The sequence below is a fragment of the Nycticebus coucang genome, chromosome Y (assembly GCF_027406575.1).
Source record: "Nycticebus coucang isolate mNycCou1 chromosome Y, mNycCou1.pri, whole genome shotgun sequence".
In the NCBI taxonomy this organism is placed as follows: domain Eukaryota; kingdom Metazoa; phylum Chordata; class Mammalia; order Primates; family Lorisidae; genus Nycticebus; species Nycticebus coucang.
This window is the reverse complement of record NC_069805.1, coordinates 30,757,117-30,781,642: the sequence shown is the minus strand read 5'-3', so window position 1 is coordinate 30,781,642 and position 24,526 is coordinate 30,757,117.

Below are 24,526 nucleotides of genomic sequence, written 5' to 3'. Positions count from 1 at the left end.
GGAGTTCTGATTCCTCTCACTGCCTATAAAGACTAGCCCACTCCTTTTAACTGACACCTGCTATTAAAGGTGCCATTAAAGGACAAGAGAAGGCACTCAATATCAAGTGAGAATCTAAGGTATTTCAAAAAACATCAATGTCCTCATGTCACTCTAGTATTATACTTTTATTCTTGTCAGAGAAGTAATAAGAAAAAAAATAGATTGATTCCAAGGCATTGCCTGTTCTATCGTATCTTCCACTAGACATGTGCCTGGATGATTGTGATTCAGGCTTATTGTCACAAAAGCTAACCATTTGGGGGTTAGGCTATTGAGTTTTCTAATTCCAAACTAATTTGAACTATTGCACCCATTTTAAAAGTCAGATAGAGAAGAGGAAAATTTGTGATTTCAAAATAGGGCAATTCTTTTAAAAACCTCCATAGAGAACATACTCATGATTGCTCTTGAAGAACAACATTAAATATTACAACTATACTTGAATGAAAATAACTTGGAACCATCTTAACTAACTCTGCCACAGTTGGAATTACAACATAGGAGAGGTTCTGTATTGCAGTCACGAACCCCCAGCACATGACTAAACATCTCTTGTCTTTCAAAGCAGAACCTAGGCCTCAGAAGAATTTCACAATTCATTTGAGCTGAGATTTCACAGGACTAAAGAGAAATGTCTCCTGAAAAGTCAGATGTATCCAAGTTAGCAAATCTCAAGCAATTTTTGTCCAATCACACTGGAAAGAATTATACTTCTATTTCAGTAAAACCAGAAGACTATGTTAATTAGTCGCATGTAAGCACTCAAATTTCTACAGATAATCAAGACATTGAATCCCATCATCACAAAATTGTATTCATGATTTGTGTACAAATGACTTAATAAAAAAAAAAAACATGAGTGAAAAATTAAAAGAATACTTAAGTACCATTTCAAAACAGACTTAAAAATAAGAAAACAGAAGTTTACAAAGTTGTGGTGAAAAATATGTCCCTTTTCACAACCACTTAGAGAAAATGGGTGTAAAACGCAGTTGTACAATAAAACTTCAATTACCCAAAATCCATTTAACCAGATTCTTCAATCATTATGATTCTTTGTTTTTGCCCCTTTAAAAAAAATAATATTCTTGTCATTCGAATCACAATTTAGCACTTAAAATACCATTGTTCTTTGCAATAGCCTCAGCAATTTAGTACATTTTAAGAAGTGTATTTTTATGAAAAACAGTATGCTGAGAAGATAGTTTGAGACAGCCTGATTTTCTTAAAAAAAGAGATGGAAGAAAACCTAATTTCATGAAGAACATTTATTATGCCAATGTACATGCACAATATACATATCTTTGACGTATATAATTTGCTTAAAGGACCATGTATGTCTGTATTATATTCCAGGATGGAAGAATAAGTACAAAACCTTTGCAAAACTGAATACATGACAATAAATCAAGTTCTCCATTTTTTTGAGTGATATTTATTTGAAAATGTCTAAATCAGGATTTGTTGAAGAAGAGACATGGCCCATGTATGAAGAAATGTGATTGATCGTAAAGTCATGAAGTAAGATTGTCTAACAAGAGGGCCACTCTGCTGAACTAGAGGTAGGCAAGATTCATTGTCATCATGTTTCCCTGAGATTCAGGCTGAGGGCTGGTCTCTACCACTGGCTCTGATTGATTCCAATCCTTTGGGAGATGAAGGCCTAAGAAAGTCCTGTAGAAGCTATTGCCAGGGAGAGAAGCTGTGCTAAAAGCTGATTTTAGGTCTAGGTTTTCAAAAAATAAATACATGATCAACTTTTAATCTTATAAAGCAAACAAACTTTCAATGCCAAATCCGATATCCGGGTAAACTGAGTTTCATTTATGATGGAGAAAATAAATACTTTAATGACATTCACATGTTGAAGAAATTTGCCATAACCAAAGCAACTCTTCAGGATATTCCCAGAACTATCCTCCATAATGAAAAGCCCAATCCTGTACCATGAATGTAAACTCATTCAGAAACTTTTGATCAAACTCCAACTTCCACAGTGGTGAAAGAATTAAAAATGTCTACTGGACTTTTGAAAAACTCAATACCCAAAATTTTGCCAGACTTATCAATATTCTCCATTAATGTGAATGGCTTAAACTGTCCTCTAAAGAGGCAAAGGTTGGCTGACTGGATAGAAAAACTCAGGCCAGATATTAGCTGCATACAAGAATCACATCTTACCTTGAAAGATAAATATAGACTCAGGGTGAAATGATGGTCGTCCATATTTCAGGCAAATGGTAATCAGAAAAAAGCAGGTGTTGCAATTCTATTAGCAGATACAATAGGCTTTAAAGCAACAAATGTAAGGAAGAATAAGAATGGTCACTTCATATTTGTTAAGGGTAATACTCAATATGATGAGATTTCAATTATTAATATTTAAGCACCCAACCAGAATGCGCCTCAACTTATAAGTGAAACACTAACAGACATGAGCAACTTGATTTCCTCCAGCTCCATAATGTCAGAGATTTCAACACTTTTTTGACATTGTTGGATAGATCCTTCAATAAGAAGCTGAGCAAAGAAATTTTAAAATTAAACCTAACCAACATTTGGATTTAGCAGACATCTACAGAATATTTCATCCCAACAAAACTGAATACACATACTTCTCATCAGCCCAGAGGACATACTCCAAAATCGATCACATCTTAGGTCACAAGTCTAACCTCAGTAAATTTAAAGGAATAGAAATTATTCTTTGCATCTTCTCAGACCACCATGGAATAACAGTTGAACTCAGTAACAGCAGGAATCTGCATATTCAAACAAAACAATGGAAGTTAAATAACCTTATGCTGAATGATAGCTGGGTCATAGATGAGATTAAGAAGGATAACCTGAAATTTTTAAAACAAACGACAATGAAGACACAAATTATCAGAACCTCTGGAATGCTGCAAAGGCAGTCCTAAGAGGGAAATTTATAGCACTGCGAGCTTTCCCCAAGAGGATGAAAAGAGAGGAAGTTAACAACTTAATGAGACATCTCAAGTAACTGGAAAAGGAAGAACATTCCAACCCAAGACCCAATAGAAGAAAAGAAATAACCAATATTAGAGCAGAATTAAATGAAATTGAAAAAAAAAAAAGAATTATACAACAGATCAATAAATCAAAAAGTTGTTTTTTTGAAAATGTCAATAAAACAGATAAACCTTTGACTAACCTAACCAGGAAGAAAAGAGTAAAATCTCTAATTTCATTAATCAGAAATGACTAACAGGAAATAACCATAGACTCCTCAGAAATTCAAAAAATCCTTAATGAATATTACAAGAAACTTTATTCTCAGAAATATGAAAATCTGAAGAAAATTGAAAAATACTTGGAAGCACCTCACCTTGCACAATTTAGCCAGAATGAAGTGGAAATGTTGAACAGCCCTATATCAAGTTCTGAAATAGCATCAACCATACAACATCTCCCTAAAATGAAAAGCCCGGGCCCAGATGGCTTCACATCAAAATTCTACCAAACCTTTAAAGAGGAAGTAGTATCTATATTACTCATCCTGTTCCAAAATATAGAAAAAGAATGAAGACTACCCAACACGTTCTATGAAGCAAACATCACCCTGATCCCCAAGCCAGAAGAAGACCCAACAAGAAAAGAAAATTATACACCAATATCACTAATAAATATACATGCAAAAATGTTCAACAAGATCCTAACAAACAGAATCCAGCAACACATCTAACAAATTATACATCATGATCAATTTGCTTTTCTCCCAGGGTCTCAAGGATGGTTCAATATACGTAAAACTATAAGTATAATTAAGCACATTAAACAAATTAAAAAACAAAGAACATATAATTCTCTCAATTGATGCAGAAAAGCTTTAGATAATATCCAGCATTCCTTCATGATCAGAACACTTAAGAAAATTAGAAAGGGGAAAGGGAGGGGAGGGAGGGGGGAGGGAGGGGGAAGGAGAGGCATTAATGGGATTACACCTGCGGTGCATCTTACAGGGGTATATGTAAATCCTAGTAAATGTGGAATGTAAAGGTCCATTTTCTTAGCAAAATAACTAAGAAAATGCTACAAAAGCTATGTTAACTAATGTGATGAAAATGTGTCAAACGATCTATGAACCAAGTGTATGGTGCCCCATGATCACACTAACGTACACAGCTATGGTTTAATAAAAATAAATAAATAAATAAATAAAAGAAAATTAATATAGCAGGGACATTTCTTAAACTGATACAGGCCATCTACAGCATACACACAGCCAATATCGTATTGAATGGAGTTAAATTGAAATCATTTCCACTCAGATCAGGAACCAGACAAGGTTACCCATTGTCTCCATTGCTCTTTAACATTGTAATGGAAGTTTAACCATTGCAATTAAGGAAGAAAAGGCAATCAAGGGTATCCATATAAGGTCAGAAGAGATCAAACATTCTCTCTTTGCAGATGATATGATTGTCTATATGGAAAACACCAGGATTCTACTATAAAACTCTTAGAAATAATGAAGGAATACAGGAGTGTCTCAGATTACAAAATTAACATTCATAAATCAGTAGCCTTTATATATACCAACAATAGTCAAGATGAAAAAACAGTTAAGTACTCTATTCCATTCACAGTAGTGCCAAAGAAGATGAAATATTTGGGAGTTTATCTAACAAAGGACGTGAAAGATCTCTATAAAGAGAACTATGAAACTCTAAGAAAAGAAATAGCCGAAAATGTTAACAAATGGAAAAACGTACCAGGCTCCTGGCTGGGAAGAATCAACATTGTTAAAATGTCCATACTACCCAAAGCAATATACAATTTTAATGCAATCCCTATTAAAGCTACATTATCATACTTTAAAGACCTTGAAAAAAATAATACTTAATTTTATATGGAATCAGAAAAAAACCTCGAATAGCCAAGACGTTAATCAGAAATAAAAACAAAGCATGAGGACTCATGCTACCGAACCTCAGACTATACTATAAATCGATAGTGATCAAAACAGCATGGAACTGGCACAAAAACAGAGAGGTAAATGTATGGAACAGAATAGAGAACCAAGAGATGAACCCAGCTACTTAGCATTATTTGATCTTTGAAAATCCAATTAAAAACATTTAGTGGGGAAAAGATTCCCTGTTTAACAAATGGTGCTGGGTGAACTAGCTGGCAACCTGTAGAAGACTGAAACTGGACCCACACCTTTCACCATTAACTAAGACAGACTCTCACTGGATTAAAGATTAAAACTTAAGACATGAAACTATAAAAATACTAGAAGAGAGTGCAGGGAAAACTTTTGAAGAAATCAGTCTGGGTGAGTATTTTATGAGGAGGACACCCCGGGCATTTGAAGAAGATACGGAAATACACTATTGGGACCTGATCAAACTAAAAAGCTTCTGCACAGCCAAGAACACAGTAAGTAAAGCAAGCAGACAGCCCTCAGAATAGGAGAAGATATTTGCTTGTTATGTTTTCTGCAAAGGTTTAATAACCAGAATCCACAGAGAACTCAAACGTATAAGCAAGAAAAGAACAAGTGATCCCATCACAGGCCTGGCAAGGGACTTGAAGAGAAACTTCTCTGAAGAAGACAGGCACACGGCCTACAGACATATGAAAAACTGCTTGTCATCCTTAATCATCAGAAAAATGCAAATCAAAACTACTTTGAGATATCATCTAACTCCAGTAAGATTATCCCATATCACAAAATCCCAAGACCAGAGATGTGGGCATGGATGTGGAGAAAGGGAACACTTCTGCATTCCTGGTGGGAGTGCAAATTAATACATTCCTTTTGGAAAGATATTTGGAGAACACTTAGAGATCTAAAAATAGATCTGCCATTCAATCATTTAATTCCTCTACCAGGCATATACCCAGAAGACCAAAAATCACATCATAACAAAGATATCTATACTAGAATGTTTATTGCAGCCCAATTCATAATTGCTAAGTCATGGAAAAAGCCCAAGTGCCCATCGATCCACGAATGGATTAATAAATTGTGGTATATGTACACCATGGAATATTATGCAGCCTTAAAGAAAGATGGAGACTTTACCTTTTTCATGTTTACATGGATGGAGCTGGAACATATTCTTCTTAGTAAAGTATCTCAAGAATGGAAGAAAAAGTATCCAATGTACTTAGCCCTACTATGAAACTAATTTATGGCTTTCATATGAAAGCTATAACCCAGTTATAGACTCAGAATATATGGAAGGGAAAGAGAGAGGGATGGGAAGGGAAGGATTTGTGGAGGGAGGGTGATTGGTGGGATTACACCTATTACAAGGGTACATCTGAAACTTAGAAAATGAAGAATATAAATGTCTTAACACAATAACTAAGAAAATGCCAGGAAGACTATGTTAACCAGTGTCATGAAAATATGTGAAATGGTCTATAAAACCAGTGTATGGTGTCCCATGATCACATTAATGTACACAGCTATGATTTAACAATAAAAAATAAAAATAAATTAAAAATAAACCAAAAAATAAATACATGGCACTTCTGAGATTGTGGGGCAGAATGATTAAGTCCCAACTCTAATTATGAGGTTATAAAGTTTTCACTAATTATGATTGAAGCAAAAGAACCATATAGAATACGAAATGTCATAAAGGTAAAAGAAAACCCAAATGTTCAAAACATTCTGACTCAGCAGTCAAGGGAAAAAGAAACAGGGGAGAAAGTATGAAGAAGATATTTGCATGATAACTATGTACATGAAAGAAATTGTCAGTGATCTCAGCAATTTTTGGCTTGTGTTGGTAGAAGAATATTTCTGTATTAAGGTACAATTCTGTATCTATTATCAAAAGTTTCACCCAAGGGCGGCGCCTGTGGCTCAGTGAGCAGGGCGCCGGCCCCATATGACGAGGGTGGCGGGTTCAAACCCAGCCCCCGGCGCCTGTGGCTCAGTGAGCAGGGCGCCGGCCCCATATGACGAGGGTGGCGGGTTCAAACCCAGCCCCGGCCAAACTGCAACAAAAAAATAGCCGGGTGTTGTGGCGGGCGCCTGTATTCCCAGCTGCTGGGGAGGCTGAGGCAAGAGAATCGGGTAAGCCCAAGAGTTAAAGGTTGCTGTGAGCCGTGTGACGCCACGGCACTCTACCTGAGGGCGGTACAGTGAGACTCTGTCTCTACAAAAAAAAAAAAAAGTTTCACCCAAGATTAATTTTGAAATCTTTACCTTCACCAGGAAGAGAGTGCGATAGTGGAGACATCATCATAAGCAAGGTGTTGGTTTTTGCAACATCTGTGAGTGGGTTTGGATTATTTTAGATTTGAATAAGATTGTGTTTTGTACGTGGGGTAGGAGTAGCAGAAGTAAAGATGGGTTATTGTGAGATGAACATTTAAAAAGCATATTTGATATGTCGTATCATTGGTGGTGGCTTTTAAGGTCTAAGATTCCTTTATGATAAAGTTTTTTTCATACATATTTGATTTTCAGTTTGCTATAGGTCTTTACAGACAAGAATAATTTTCATAAGGTAACAAAGAAAAGAAATATGCTGCTTCAGAGCTACACAGGGGGTGACAAACAGAGGATTTTTCCTACCTTTAGCACACATGCTAAGACATAGGGATTTTCACGCCCAAGATCAATTTCAACTCCTGCATCCAGTTTTTTAATAATGTCTTTGCAGGAGTCACTGTCACCAGGGACCCAGAATATGCCAGCCGTCAGGGGTCCCTTGACGTTGAGGAAAAAAAGAACATCCTATGGGGAAGCAAAGAAAAAAAAAGGCACTTCATCTTCATTAACAAGGGGACAGGTACATGCCATCTTTGGCCCCCAGAGTCTGGGATGTGCTAACATAAAGGCACTGTAGGACTAGATCCAGACAGATGGCTAGAAGGATTAAACTCAATTTCTTTTGAGAGCAGAATGGTAGTTACCAGGGTAAGAGTGGTAGTGAGGTTAGGGGGATTTTTGGTCCAAAGGTACAACATTTTAGTTAGATGGGAACATTAAATTCAGGGGAGCTACTGTCTAGCAATTAGACCTCAGTTAACAAGAATGTTGTATTCTTAAAAATTGCTGACAGTATTTTAAAGGTGTTCTAGTTTTCTTTCCGTCTTCTACTTGTACTGGAGGAAGAGAATGGCTTTGGAGAAAAGCAATCCATGAGATTCAAAACCTAATTATTCTATGTTATGTACTATGGAACCTAGGGTAAAGTTTGGAGGTTCCAGAACATTTCTTATGTAGGGAGGATGATCTGATAATAACTGCCCCTTAAATGTCTTGTGAGAGCCAACGCCTAGTGGCTTGAATAGTGCCCAGCACTCATAGCTGTGCAATGTGGCATGCCATGCCATTCGTGTAGCACAGTGCTCACGGGTCACTCCGTTGTGTTTAGCAGTGATCCACTTCATGTATCCATTGCAGAGAATATAAACTCAGGGGCTTTCATTTCACCCATTTTGTGTTCAAAGTATAATTTCGAGAGACCGTACTTTTATGGTTAGACACTTGAAATACAAATAAAAATGTCTTCAGTCTTAGGTCGGCGCCTGTGGCTCAGCCGGTAGGGCGCCGGTCCCATATGCCTGGAGGTTGTGGGTTCAAACCCAGCCCCAGCCAAATTAAAAAAAAAAAATTGAAAAAAAAATGTCTTCAGTCTTAAGAATAAGATTCAGTAGTCACTGCTCCTAATGTGATAATAGAAGACTTTCACAACCATGAGAGTTCATGAAAGGATTTCTGAGGGATAATGAAACATCTCTGTCTACAGAGTCAACTCATTAACACAAGCAAGTTTATGTGACTCTTTCTTGTGGTCAGTTGACTAGTTTATCTTTTCGTATTATATCTTCCTCACGAATTTCCAGTATTTAAATCATATTTTCTTTCTTTCTTTTTTTTTTTTTTTTGTAGAGACAGAGCCTCACTGTACTGCCCTCGGGTAGAGTGCCTTGACATCACACGGCTCACAGCAACCTCTAACTCTTGGGCCTATGCGATTCTCTTGCCTCAGCCTCCCAGGCAGCTGGGACTACAACAACCACAATGCCCGGCAATTTTTTTTTTGCTGTTGTTGCAGTTTGGCTAGGGCTGGGTTCGAACCTGCCACCCTTGAAATTAGGGGCAGGCGCCCAACTCACTGAGCCACAGGCGCCGCCCAAGATTTTCTTTTTGAACACAGAGTCTCCCTTTCTCACCCTCGGTAGGGTATTACAGCTTCATAGTTCTTAGCAACATCAAACTCCTAGGCTGAGGGAATCCTCTTGCCTCAGTTTTTCAATTTTTAGTAAACACAAGCTCTAAGTCTTCCTGAGGCTGGTCTCAAACTCCTTAATCGATCAATCCACCTGCCGAACCCTCCCAGAGTGTTAGGATTACCATTCTAAGCCACGAGTTGTGGCCTCCTACAACATTTACAACAGCTTTTTTTCCATTTATTGGCTGGGGCCGGGTTTGAACCCTCCACTTCGGTATAAGGGCAGGCGCTCTACTCACTGAGCCACAGGCACTGTCCTACATCAGATTTTTATACTCCAAATTATTATTAATACAGATCCTTAGACAAAACTAAGAGTTTTTACACTTTATCCATATGGGGAAAGATTTCTCTCCCAGAACTCTCGCTTGCCAAATCCCCTTCCATTATTTTACTATGAAAATGAGCCTTACGTAGAGAGGTAAAGGAATATCTCCATAGTCGCAAATGTTCGGCAGGGCAACTCCGAAGAACTTCCCTGGGGCAGGAGAAGAAGATGGTGGTGACACAGGTGAGTTCTCCAGTTCAGTGCCAGAATGACAGCAGCAGGCCCAGTTTATGATACATGTTCTTGTAGATACCATGTGATCCAAATCTAACAATGGAATTGGATATCATTAGCAAAACTAGTTCATCTCACTTTCCCTTAGTACCACAGTTTCCATTTGGAAGTATGTTTGCTACAAAGGCTCAAAGACAGAAAAACTTTCCTAGATCTTTTGTCGTTGACTAGTCAAACTCTCAGGTTACATTACAATAGTGTATAAATGAAAGAAGGCTCATAGAAAACATAATCAAATATTTGGGTTTCCCCTTTATTTCAGAAACTTCGTCATTCTGTTTACTTGAGTTTTGGTGGTAAATTGCAAAGGTGAAAGAAAAGTTTTCCTTCCGGCTGAAAAAACTTAAAACAAAAAGTGTTGCATATAAACACACATATTTTCCCATTTAAATGAGGACTAAGCATGTGAAAAGGTTTGAATTTGATCATAAATAAATAATGGGAAAAGAAAGTGAGAAGAGAACTTGGGAAGGACAAGATGAAGGGAACAAAGAATTGAAGGAAGAGAAAGACAAAATGAATGGAAAGAGAATAAAGAATAAGAGGAAGACGAAGGGAAGGAGGAGATAAGTTATTTCTGCTAAAATGTTCCACTGAAAGAGTGTTTTGTTACCTGATGTCCCACTCTACTATTAAGAACACAGACAGGAAGTTAACGTCCTACAATTTTTTTACTTCCTTTGATACTACAAATACTTTCATGTTTCTTTTCAGTTACCAACATTAAAAAGTATGTTTCAGGAAGCAAGAATGGATGCAAACTTGAGACTTGCCCTTATAAATGAAGTTTTTTATTTCACAGAAAAGGAGACTAATCATGGTGGGAATAAAAGCAAACATAGGAACAAATAAATTTTCATAAGGGAAGAACCCACTACCAAAGGCATTCAGAGGGACGTGTATCACCACTACCCAGTAGCACACAGAAGCACAAGCTTGAAGGCATTTGCATGTGATCTGTATTTGGAATGGACAAGATTTCAACTGATAGAGAATCTACCATAGTGTCTTGCATAGATGAAATACTCAAGAAGTTACTATTGAACAAAACTAGAAAAGGAAGTGAAACTTTATTAGAAATATACAGCATAAACAAAATAGGCAGAAGGAAGAAAAGTCAACTGGAAGATACAATTTTGGGATGCCATAATGTAAAAGTGTTTTTGGTATCATCTGTGCCAAATTTTATTTTATCTGAAACCTAGAAGATATGCACAAGATTTGATACATAAAAAGATAGCTCTCTTGAGGTGCCACTTCCTGGAAAAGTGGGTAAGCCCTGCTACTTCCCCACAACACATAGAAACAGGTAACAAGTGCACGGTCTGGAAAACAAACACAAATCAACTCACTGGAAGGCAGTAAAGTGACCCAGACAACGTAGAACTAGAGGTATAAGTTTGACACCTAGACAGGGGGATGTGATGTCACTGGACGTATATTACATTTCTAGAGGTTTTAGTCTGAAGGCAGGCCTCAGGGTAGTGAGAGTGAATAAAATGCAGAGAGAGACCTCTTCTCTTGCAGGCTTGAAGATCTAGTGAAGCAAAACAGAGGTACCCACAACAGATGCAAAGGGAGGGGGGACCCCAGAAAGAGAACACCTGATACTGAAAAAGACAAACATTGTGAGTACATCCTGCCCAAAGCTCTGGATGACCCTTGAAGCTTGCATTTGTAGAGCAGATTCAAACTGCCCTGCAATTATGGTTCTTGGAACGAAAGTGTGAGGAGCCATATGACGAGGCTGTCCCCAGTCATGGGTGGGCCCTATTTCGCCAGTAAGAACGAAAGAAAATCAGTCATGAAACTCTGGCTGTGTGACATTCTTCTTTATGACACCAAACAAAGCTACCCAGAGAAGATCTTTAGCTACCACCATTCTCTGATAATGAAACAGTGAAGGAGATGGTCTTTTGGTGCAGGACATAGCCAGCAGTGTCAAATGCTAATCTTAAGAAAGTCTTCCGTATTGTTCAGAATACTTGCTAATGTGTCTTAGCATTTCATATCCTCAGAATAACCTATTTAAATCAAATACTTTAAAAGCCAAGTAGTGAAAAGATAAACATATTAATGTCATTTTGGTAGATGGTTTTAACATCATTCTGCCAGATCATCTGCACTTCCCTTTCTTGGGATGCAGTAAGTGCATCACCGTATTCATATACTCTGGTGTGTAGCTCTTTGCCTCTGGGGTAAGGAATCCACATAGACTCCTGATTCAGAAACTTGTTTGGGCAATCGACTTACCCTCCTTCCTCATTATTAAAATTAATTTTAAAAAGCAATTCTTCAGAGGCTTAATGATAGGATTATTTGAAATATGTATAAAAAGCACTACTTTGCCCAGGGCATGGGTCACAGCAATCTTTCTTTCAGCTGTCAAGATAGGAATCTTCTCCTCCTCATAAGAGGACTTCCCCTCAGCATCCATTGGATTTCACAGCCTTCAAGAGGAATGCAGACAGGAAGGACTATCAAAAATGCTAATCTAAAATACTTTCCTCCTGCCTTAATATTCCTAAAAGCTACCTTTTCCAAAAGTAGAAAACAAAATCTCAAATACAATAAGGGGTTCCTGTGTCTTCAGCAATGTCAATCTGTGTAAATGTCTGTTTTCATATGTACATAAATGTGTATGTTTAATAGTTGTACTCAGTCTGGTTAGCTCATAGTTAACCTCATTTTGTTCTTTCTACAACTGTCAGAGTTGATCTTCTTTAGCTTTCACAAACTTTTTAGGAAGAATGCTCTGATAACTTCTATGGCAGTGATAGCGTGAATGTTGACAGAAGATAAAGTGGAAATCGAATCCTTTCCTTTATCTTAAATATCTTTGTGGTATACGGTATGTGTTCTGAGAGTTCAGGTTGCCTCTGGGACTGAGAAAAGCATTCAGTAACATTTACTATCTTGCATAGTTTCTAATGCATAGCCTTTCCTTTCTCATTATCAACATTTGATAACAACTTGCTGTTACTATAAACATCATTCAGCTAACTGAATTCATGTGAATCTAGATTCCTTGAATAAATCTGGTAAGATTGAGAGTAGTGTTTGCTTTCATGTTTAAATAAGGCTACTGAATATTAAACAAGGCTTAAAACTTCATGCTTACATGACAATAATCATAAAAATTACAACTTTATTATCGAAATTTATTCTGGCCATCTAAATCCCCAAAGGAAGAAAATCTCCAATTTTCTCAAAAGTGGAAAACACGAAAGAGAACCCTGCAATGACACGAAAGTAGATCCAAGGAACAGGTGATTTTATGCTAAAAGACAAATATTAAATGAGGAATCTAACAAAATTCTACAGTCCAAGAGAGAAACATGCTCAACTAATGGTCAATTCTTGTAAAATGATATCAGTATTTGGCAATTCCTATGGGTGAAAGATGTTTGCAAGATGAGATTTCAAAAGCTCATTACAGATGAGATTATTTGCCATCAATGTTGAGATTAGATCAGCATTGAAATGCTATCTCACAAGCATTCACTTCTCATTTGTAGACCCGTGCTGTAAAAAGTTGCACAAAATGGTTAATATATTTTAAATTCCATCAAACAAAGAATTGTGTAAGTATTTAGGTAAAATAGCTTTGATATTTTGTATTGACCTGCAGTTTTACTAGCTAGTTCTACACGGAAAACTTTGCTGACTTTGATTCAAATTGTGTTCTATAAAGCATTCTCTACCCAATGGCTCTATATTAAATAATGTGTAAGTGGCTGTATGGTTTTGCAGTTGCACAGGAGATGTGATCCTCTGGGAGACCTTGGCAACATTGGTCTATAAATATTCCATCCCTGAACCCATTTAGCATCAATCACCTAATGTGTGGTCACTATTATCCTAATTTCCAAGAGAGAGAACCAAAGAGAGGATGCTGTCAATTTAGCAAATCATCAACAAACCTGAGAAAAACTCCTACAGTCCCTGACCCCCAGTTATTAGTCAAACTCATTAAACTAAAACTGACAAGGGATCTAAAAAGGTAGTTTTCAACAACATCAGTATTAAGGTAGAGGAGTAGGAAAGACTACTCTTTTGAGGCTAGCTATTTTCTTTGTGTGTCTTGTGAGCATATGGCAAGTCTATGAATTTTTTCATTCAATCAGTAAGTCCTTACTTGTATGTGTCAGGCACTGTTCTAGGTATTTGAAATATAGAAGTGAACAAAAAGACCGAAAACTCTGCCTTCTTTGAGCTCACAATTTCATGGATGAAAAACCATAGTATCTCTATAATATCTCATCAAATGACCTAATAATACAAAATGACCCAAGAATGATAGCAAAAAAGCTAATGGTCCAAAAACCCAATATGCCATCAATAAAAAAAGATGGATAGTGCAAATTCAATGAATGTAAATACAGTTGAAGTCCACAAGATGAGGACGTCCATGATGGCTGATCTACTGATTTACCCATCGCTTAAGTGAAACATACAGCATGAAGTCAGACCATCAATAGAAAGTGGTAGGTAGCTGGGTGTTTGGAAAGCACCTGTGTTCCCAGCTCCTCAAGAGGCTGAGGCAAGAGAAACACCTAAGCCCAAGAGCTGGAGGTTGATGTGAGCTGTGATGCTACCGCACTCTACCAAAGGTGAAAAAGTGAAAGTCTGTCTGTAAAAAAGAAAGAAAGAAAGAGGCAGGAGTTGGATGTGCATGTGTGTGGGGATGTGTATAATGAAGTCGATTCAAGTAGTCTGAAACTGCCTCAGAGAAATCAAGCTAAGAATACCCAGTGGAGTGTTCAACTAAAATTGGCCTTTAGTGATACCAAGCTACTCTGATATTGTATAATTTCTTCTAGCGGTGCTTAGACTTTAACCAGACATAGCATGTTTCCAGGAAATAATTAGGAAAGCAAGTCAAGAAAATACAGGTTAACTGGAAGACACAGAGTCTCATGATAATATTAGAACTCAAGTTGGCTAAGGAGGGAAGGAAAGATGGGAGAGGCTCACTCAGTAATTCAAGGGGCCACCTGGACCTTGTGATTTATGAAAGAAGAGACTGGTTGAAGAGGACAGATGTCTTTCTACATCTTCCAAAAGACATCTACATTTGTACTTCACACAAGTGAGAAATAAATAACTGCTCTGTCAGATAAAATAAACAATATGAGGGAACTAATGCGTGTAGAAAATGGTAGCGCTCAGTAGGTTGAAAAGGAGGCAGAAGGAATCCAGTCTTTCCATAAGGAATAAGTCAGGGAATGACATCTGGGTGAAGAGAAGAGAGGGCACTTACAATGCTCTTTGTCCAATAAAATGTTAAAAACGTGGGGGGGAACAGGAAATTAGATTCACATTGCTGTTGCAATTATTTCAGAAACTATAAATAATGTAGCCCAATAATAAAATCATAAACAATTTAAATGTGCTAGAGGAGGCACTGTTTAAAAGGCCTCTGGTGTATATTCCCACTTAAAGCAAGAAAAGCCTTTATAATGACTTCCGATATAATCTGTTTTCTCTAAATGTGGATAGCATATAGCTTTTTATTAAAGTAGGGTTATTCTACGAAAAGGTTAACTCACTGTGAGAAATGTTTTTGTTAATTCCACATACTTTGGATATTAGAGAGATAAAGAACTTCTGAATTTCACCTGAAGCCCAGTTGATGATTATAATCTGTCACATGGCAGGAAGTGCTTCATGCCTTGTGTTTAAACTTCATATTCCTTGAACCTGAGTTTGCTCATTTGTAAAATGCAATGTCACTGCTCGCTGGATAGCCTAGTTACTTCAAACCGACAAAGGACTGCAGAAATTCAGCATCAATATTTTACCCTCCCACTCATATTTTTCTGTTACTACTTTCTTCTGTTTCTGATAGAATCTTACTTCTGACTGAAGTTTTATGTCTCATATATAGACTAGGATAAATTAGGATGTCGGTATGTTGAATATCACTTTTAGCAGTCTCAACTTTGGATGATGTACATTGTCAATCCCTACTAGATTATTAGGCTTAGAAGAGACTTCTGTGGAAGACTCATCTTACCTCCACCTAATTATCAGTACAAGGGGACAGGTTGGGCATCACAATCTTCTAGTACCCATCACTGACAGCCTCCTGTGAGAACGTGACCACTTGGGGGAACACACAGTAGGTTGTATCACGGTACAAGTAGGCATAGAAGCACTGCAGAATTTACTTAGTGCCTTGGACTCTGCAGTAGGCATGAGGGAAAGGGAACAGAACGGTGAAGAAAGAAGGGAAAGATCATATTGCCGTGAACTCCTCGTTATAAGCCAGGCATGCCTATTGCAGATGTATAAAACCGTCCTGTCCTAAAACTTCAGCTTTCCTTTAAAAACTATAGTATATTTGAAAGAAAAATGTACCTGATGTGATCTAATGAGATGTCTGAGTCGTTGCCTTTGTACTAAATATGTGTTGCAAAATGACCTGATTGATTTAGGCTTGAACTGGCTTGATTTAGGCTTTCCTCTTACTGCTTCCTGAAAGAGGACTCTATGAAAGAAGAGGAGCAACTCACCTGGGTGTTGCTGGGCTGCAGCCCGACATTTTGGCTTGAGGCTGAAATGGCACTGTATTTCTGGAGGGAGCTCTTCCATAAGGGAGAGCTCTTGGAAGGTCAAAGTGCTGGTTGTGCCCTTTGGTCCTCTCCTCATGAATTCACTGTCTCGAAGGTGACTCATCAGTATCCCGATGGTATTCGTGTCCTACACAGAAAAATCTAAGTGTACATTTCAGACTGACTGGTGCTGTCACCAGGTGTGCTACAAACAGAACATACTGCCCTTACTCCTGGAACTTTTGTTTGAAAGAACCCTTTTGTTGACTAAATGATCATTTGCATGCTTGCAGTTGGAGATGCCTGCATAAGGCTGGTGGTCCTTCCATAGTAGTTTGAAGAGCAATTAGGGAGGGATTAGTACCTTAAGGCTACTTTGTTTGGAATAAATATGGAGATGATTTGGGGAGTTACATAATGTTGAGCCTTCCTGTGTTTGGATCTGAAAGCATTGAAAGGTATTCTTGTTTTTTCTTTGACATTAACCAGACATTTACTCTACCTCTCACACTAGTATAATAAGGGTCAAGAAAGGAACCATTAGCGGCTAACGTTACATAAACAAAAGGAACAATGAACATTACACTATGTCAAGCATCACTATCTGTACTATTATCTACCATATAATGTCTGTCTGTGAAAGACTTTTAATGACTCTTTACAGGTTGCATAATTAGTCACTCAGTAGTAATGGAACTGGCTTGATTTAGGCTTTCCTCTTACTGCTTCCCTTTGAGGTTGCTTTTCCCAGGTAATGATCAGAATAAAGAGATCAGGGCATTAGAAACACAATAAACAGATACAAAAAGAAATTTACATACTAGACAAACTAAATCCTAGTCACCTGACTACAATGAGATTGTGGTTGTCACACTTTAAGTGATTGCATTCTCTTAGTGTCATCCTCAAATACCATTGTGCTTTGACATTTTAAACTGCAGAGACTAAGTTCCCCTCTATTCCTCTCTTATTAATGAATGTAATTCCCTGAACACTAACTTCCTTTCCACCTGGCATAGGCACAAAATGCAATGTTCCATTCCTATCAATTACTACAGCAACATTCAGGAAATGGAGCACAAGGAGTTTTCCATAACAGCAATAAAACAAACTCATTTATCAAAATAGGAAGCTGGTAATCTACAAGGGATGTGTGCAAGTCACATTACAATTAAAATGTCAAATAAAGAACTTTTGCAAACCCTTACCAACAAGGGGATATCCTTCCTTTTTCTTTCCAGAATTTACCCACAACTGGTAATCTGTGTCTGAGCCCTTGGAGATAAAAGAATTCAAAGTTATAATAAATCTTTCAAGCTTGTTGACTAAATGAGGACATAGTTTGTGACATTGTATGCTTTGCAAAAGGAAAATTACGGATACTATAAATTCTTATCATGTTGAAGAGGATGGAGATGGATTCTGAAGATGTAAATGCCGATTCCTAGAACTAGTGTCTCTTTCCCCAGCCCCCAGTAGAGGACTCAGGAATCCTGCTTTTCTCCATCCAGTGATGGCTCAGGATCCATGAGCTGCAGTGGAGTCAGGCCCTCATTGTATAGGCAGGCCATAAAATGTCAAATTGGAGGTTGGCTCACTAACAAAAAAAGAACAAAATTCCTGTTTCTAAAAGGAGAATTTCCTCTTGAAAGCCTGGACTTTTTTAAAATTGAAACTTCTCAGAGAATACTGGACATCCAGTACAGCCCTGAAAAGACAACCTTGTTATCCAGAAAGACACAAATGCTGCTGTGTCTGTGATGACAAAGTGAAAAGGCAAATGCTGATTATTAGCTCAGCTACTTCTGAGTAGAAGAATGACCAACAGGCTTTGAGAAGATAGCTAGCTGGCACAGTTTCCACTGGCTTGAGTTTGGTTAAGTCCAACACTGATGACAGAAAAGAACAAGAGTTCTACCTAGAAAATAACCCTAGTAGTCATGGAAAACAATACAATCGTTCACTGTTACAGTTAGGACCCAACAGCACTATGAACTCCACTTGAAAAAACATTATACTAATTCATCAGATTTTGCTGAATCCTCTAGGAAGGATAAAATAAAAATGGTTCCAATAAAGCTAGAATAGAGAAAACTGTTGGCAATATTTCATATCCTAGCCTTGAAATTCAGATTAAAAATCATAGCCTACCTTTATAATGGAGAATTCTAGCTATGATGAATATCTTACAACCCACTCACCTTTGCCCCCACAAAATATTCAGTTTGTGACATTGTCCCTGCCATGTCTCCTGGCTAAAATTTTGAATGTATATATGAAGAGTGTAACTGGGTTATAGCTTTCATATGAAAGCCATAAATTCATTTCATAGTAGGGATGAGTACATTGGTTACTTTTTTTCCATTCTTGAGATACTTTCCTAAGAAGAATATGAAAATATGTCAAATGGTCTATGAAACCAGTGTATGGTGCCCCATGGTCGCATTAATGTACACAACTATGACTTAATAATAATAAAAAAACTTTAAATAAAAAATAAAATAAATAAATTTGAAGAGAAATCTAACACAACCTATTGTTTCCTGTGGCACCTGAAGACAAACTAAAAATCCCCTTCAATAGCTATCACCAAATATCCTCAATTCTTATTAAAAGTAATAGACATTTTTCCTGAAAAGCTTGACCATTTTATTCAAAGGTTAAGAGCCGGATAAGAAAATAAATCATGTCATTCATCTTCCTTTCTACTCCTGAAACTATCTCCTCCCTTAAATATAGGGGTACAGAATAAAAATCAATGCAGAGGTGCCTGCTTTACTCAGTTCATATACATTTAACTATATTACAAATCTCATGTAAGAAAGAAAGCAGATTTCTTATCCAAAATTTTGGTTGTCCTATGGTTTAGTCTTTCTTTTTTCAGTGTGATAATGAGGGTAATAAATAATTTGGTTACAATGTTTGCATTGCTTTGGTAAAGTCCCTGATGTAGTTGTGCCTTCCTATAGCACCACGAACAAGCAAATCAACATACATATAATGATATCATGGTGTATCTTAAGTGTGCGTTATGTCATAAATAGCATTAGTGTGCTCTAATATTAGAGAGCCTCATTTGAGGAATGACATTTTTACAGTGATTCCTTTAGTTTCTTTTTTTTTAATTCATTCCCTTTAACAAAATTTATTTTTTCACTGTATGCTGTTGATATAATGGATAGAGACACAATGAGAAAACCTTCCAGTTCTCTTTCCTCTACCTCATCTTTGAATACTCTCATCTTCTCTACTACTACAATTTCAAAACACTCATCTGTGTCACAGAAAATGGAAAGGGACAAAAACTAAAGGCAAAACAGAAAGGAGTATGGCGTACACACTACAGCTCTTTGAATCTAGTGTCTAACACAAAATTTGTCTTTTTCTTTCCTGATTTATTAGAAGTACTAGCAAGTTCATTCTCAGGATGTGTGGTCAGCCAATGTTATTTTATGTAAAATGGTACACTGAGAAAATCCTTGAGAATTGGCCTTTCTGAGACTGATTGAACCTTGGAGAAATAACAGGATAGTTGCATGGAGGAGCAGTAGAAATATAGTGTCATGTAGGAAGGAGAAAAAGGAGTTCAAACTCTGTCAACACGGATCTGACATAAAAATATTATATTGTACAATTCTCATAGTACAATCAAGGTGCATATTATTTTTGAAAATTATAGTCCAATCTCATTCTACCCACAGTTTACACGAATCTAAAATAAGACTGGAAGAATGCCACCATGTATTAAGCTAATAATAAAGCTTATTCATTTTAATTTCTACATTTTAGGGGACAAAGTAATGGTATCTTTAATAATAAGGTGTCTGCTGATGAAAGGGATAAGATTATTATGAACTTAAAATATCAGAGTGTTTCTAATTAAGATCATCTAGCAGAGTAACTTACGGTTACTCTTAGAATTGAAAAAACCATCTTCACAACTTCGTTGGTGGTGTGTGAGTTCTTTACTCTTATGGTTTTATACTGTAGGAAAAAAGAAATGAGAAATATAGCTGTGAATAAAGATTTTAAATCAATTGAAGAAGTAGTCTTGATTTTTTATGAAAAGAGTCAATCACAAGCTTCAGTAGAACACAATTGATAATAATTTACATGTATTCCCTTATAAATTGTGCCTTTTAATATAATATTTCTCTGAAATTAAAAGTTGTGTGGCCGAAAAGTATTAAAGCTTAAGCAAGTAAATAGGGGACCAAATGTATTTTTGGCACAGTACAGGGATACAGCTCCCAATCAAAGTAAAATCAACAAACAAGGAAAAATCCACACTGCCTCATTTGTATATTTGTTTTCCCATAACGTAATGGGGAAAGTACAGAGAAAGCTGAACCTTTATTCTTTTCCTGAGTACTGGTTTTACAGTCCAGGCTTTTATTTCCTTGCAAGGCTTAAAGACAGTTTAGGCAAAACATGAATAATAACTGTTCACAAAAATATATTTACATTTTTATTGAGAATTTTCTATGTGTCAAACACGGTGGCTACTTTCCGTAGCCAATCCCTCTCATAGAAAGAATTGAAAATTTAAGATATCTCAGTTCTATTAACAACTCTACCATAGAGTCTATGATCTGTCTGTCATAGGTATATGCTAAACAATAGCAAGAAACACTTATTTAAAAAGGAGATTTAAAAAAAAAATCAGCAAGATTCAAGCATATCATTGGACCTTGCAAAATTCCAAATAGGCAACAGTCAAATCGAGAAAAATGATATGTTATAAAGGAAAGAAATATTTTTCCATATACCTAGGTTTTACAACAAATCAGTTATTTGGGCTATGTTCATGATAGAGAGGGCCTTAAATTTACAAATAAGTATCATAAATGAGAATATAATGATATTTTAAAGATATGATAATAAAGCTAAGGAAAATCTACAAATAATGCATCACTTATTTCTCCATTAACAGTAATTCTTTTCCATAAGCCAATTATTTCACATGACAAATTGGTTCTAAAGTTGTTTGTTAAGAAATTTTTATTTATATAAAGGATTTGAAATGTATCTACTTCAAATCATAATCTTGGTATCGTCAAGGATTATGCCAAATTGAATGAGAGCACAACAGGGAAGATTTGATTACACCTATAGTGCATGTTACAAGGCTACATGTGAAACTTAGTAAATGTAGAATATAAATGTCTTAACACAATAACTAAGAAAATGCCAGGAAGGCTATGTTAACCAGTGTGATGAAAATATGTCAAATACTCTATAAAACCAGTGTAGGGTGCCCCATGATCACCTTAATGTACACAGCTATGATTTATTAAAAAAAAAAAAAAAAAGATTTGAAGCCCCAACCCAGAGACTTTTTTGCCTGACGTGTCACAGGAATGTTAAATACTGGGCTTTGACTTAAGAATTGATTTTAATAAAGGTTTCTGCTTTTTGTTAAGTCTAAAACCAATCCATTTAAAAAAATTATCTTATGGAGTTTTTTATAAAGTAAAGCGTCTATCTTCCCAATTACCTACTTAATAATAGTTTTTCTTATTAACTGGCATACATGTTCAGAATCATACTTACAGAAAGTGTACATGCCCACATGCCTTTGTGGTAGACTAAAAAAGTGAATTTCACCTGACAGAGCTCTCTAGCTAATGAATAACAAAAACAAACAAACAAACAAACACAAATGGATAAGGTGCTATTTGGTTGCACAATAGCAGTATTCACTGACAGGTTGTGCACAGCTAAAGACAGTACTTCCCCTTCAAGTGCTCCTAAGTGGGGGAATCCCTCTGCAAGCAGAGCTCCGCAGAGAGACGCTTGCCGTGAAATCTGCTTCACAGAGCAATGGACAGAGTGTGTCAAATCATCCACGACACTCTAGGGGACTAGTGGTATCAACAGAGCACCCGACCCACCATATCTTTCATCTTTTCCTAACTGAAGAGTGGAGCATCATTCCTTTCTCAAGAACTCACATTTTAAAAAAGTGTTCCAAAAAATTTATGGGGTTTTCCTTGAATATCCTCTTGTGACAATAACAAACCACCATACCAATTGAATCAAATCAGGTGGTAATAGCAATATATTTATTTCCACTTTTCTACAGAAGATCTCTGTACTTTAGTGCCTTAAAAATTTGAGTATTGCACTCAAGAAATCATATCTGGCATATGGGTCTTGTTCAGAACATTTGAATAAGTTTTGCTTTTTAGCCAAACATAGCCATTCTTCACTTCATAGTTTTCCACAAATGAAACCATTTTGTGTGCTAGAGCTGTGGTGAACTATGACAGGATATAGTATCATAAGATTATTCATAAAATTCCATCTAATTCATCATTGATAACATCCTGGATTTTGTAGTAAAATCAGTCATCAATTATATATTATAACTACAGTTAAACAATATTTATTTGAGCCATGTTGCAAAAAATTGGGGCAGAAAAATCCTAATCCCCTAAAAATGTCACCTTTCCCACATCATTCACTTATTAACCTGAACAATTCAATCCATAACAACTCAAAAAACACACTTTTCAAAACCACTTTTTACTTCAGAATTGACAACTTGGAAAAAATTCTTTATAATAATAGGAAATAATAATAGGAAATAGCTCTTTGTGGAAATAACTTTACTACCATTCCCTGCAGCTGCTGTTGATGAGATCCAGGAAACAGTCATGCACAGGGACTAAAGAGACCCATGACAGGCGGTGTTCCTTCCGAGTGTAAATGTCAAATACTGTAGCTAAGATAAGCTTCTCTTGCTTCCTGTCCTCCAGAGTTTGCTTTGCATAGATACAAAGACATAGATACACCTAGGAAAATGCATTTTTCCCTGTGCTACACACGCACAGTCCACCCGTCTGCCTGCCTGTCTCTCTTACGTGCAGTATCCCCAGTAATGTGATTTATGCAGAAACCTGGAATTAAATGTACTGCCTGATAATCACTTACATGGACACAATTGGCAACATCTTGAGTGTAGATTTTTAAGGGAATGTTCTTTGGGTCATCTTTGACTTTTTCCAGATCGATGTTCCTAATCAAATGCAAACACTGAGTTAGATGGAATTGGCTGAGAGATTATTTTCAAAATCAATCTGCTTTGCTAATATATTCAATATCCTCATGTGCAATGCTTATAGACATAAGATAAGACTCAGCAAAATCAGATCGCTTTCTAGGTTGGAAGAAAATAAACAGAAATTGGGATGTTGGACTAAGGCGGATAAAAGAATAGGGGCCTCCATGTCTAGTGAGGTTTAAGAAGCATAAGCAGGTTAAGGCAGCTCTGGGTAACATTTTATCCTTATAGCTTCCCTGCCTTCTCTGGACAGGTCCACACCATACTGATAACAACAGAAGCATATGTAATACTTTGCAAGGGCAAAACAAGGCAATGACATTTTGCCTCTCATGTTGCTCTCCGACAGAGTGCAAATCTTGAATACCTCTTGCTTGGGGAGGAAAAGGGGAGCGGAAGGAGGGAAGAACTATGGTTCTGACAGATGAGCCTAAATCTACCATTGAAATCTGTATACACAATGGTGGGCTAAAGAATTGGCTTTTGAGGTACTCAGCAAAAACCCTCCAGATATGGGAACTTAATACACACACTGAGGAAACTGTTAGTCACAATTAGAAGACAGCAGGTGACAGGAAGGGTTGGAGGATATTCTTGACTACTTTCTGGTTAACATAAAATAACTAGACCTCAATGTTCTGAACAGTAATAGTCTCCTTCCTAGAAAGTAAGCCAAACATGTAAGGAAAGAACATATATAGCGAGTAGTACCTCCCAAATACTCCATATGGTACCTTATTTTCAGGACAAATGAACAATTTCTACTTAAGAAAAGAGAACAATCTGGGGCACATCTCTGCAGGAAAGGTTGAATTCATTTCTTGCATCATAAAGATTAAAACTATATATGCTGAAAAACATACCACTGAAGAAGAGAAAGCCATTTGTCTTTTTCCTGTGAAGAACTGCAATCAGAGAAAATACAGGAGGAAAATCACACAAACTACTCAGGCTAGCATATTGAAGATTGTCACTCCTGATGAAAATAGAAACAGCCTGCTGTTACTGACATAGCTGCACATGAAATATGCAACCTCAGCATAACTGTGTTCTGGACATGCCCAAAGGG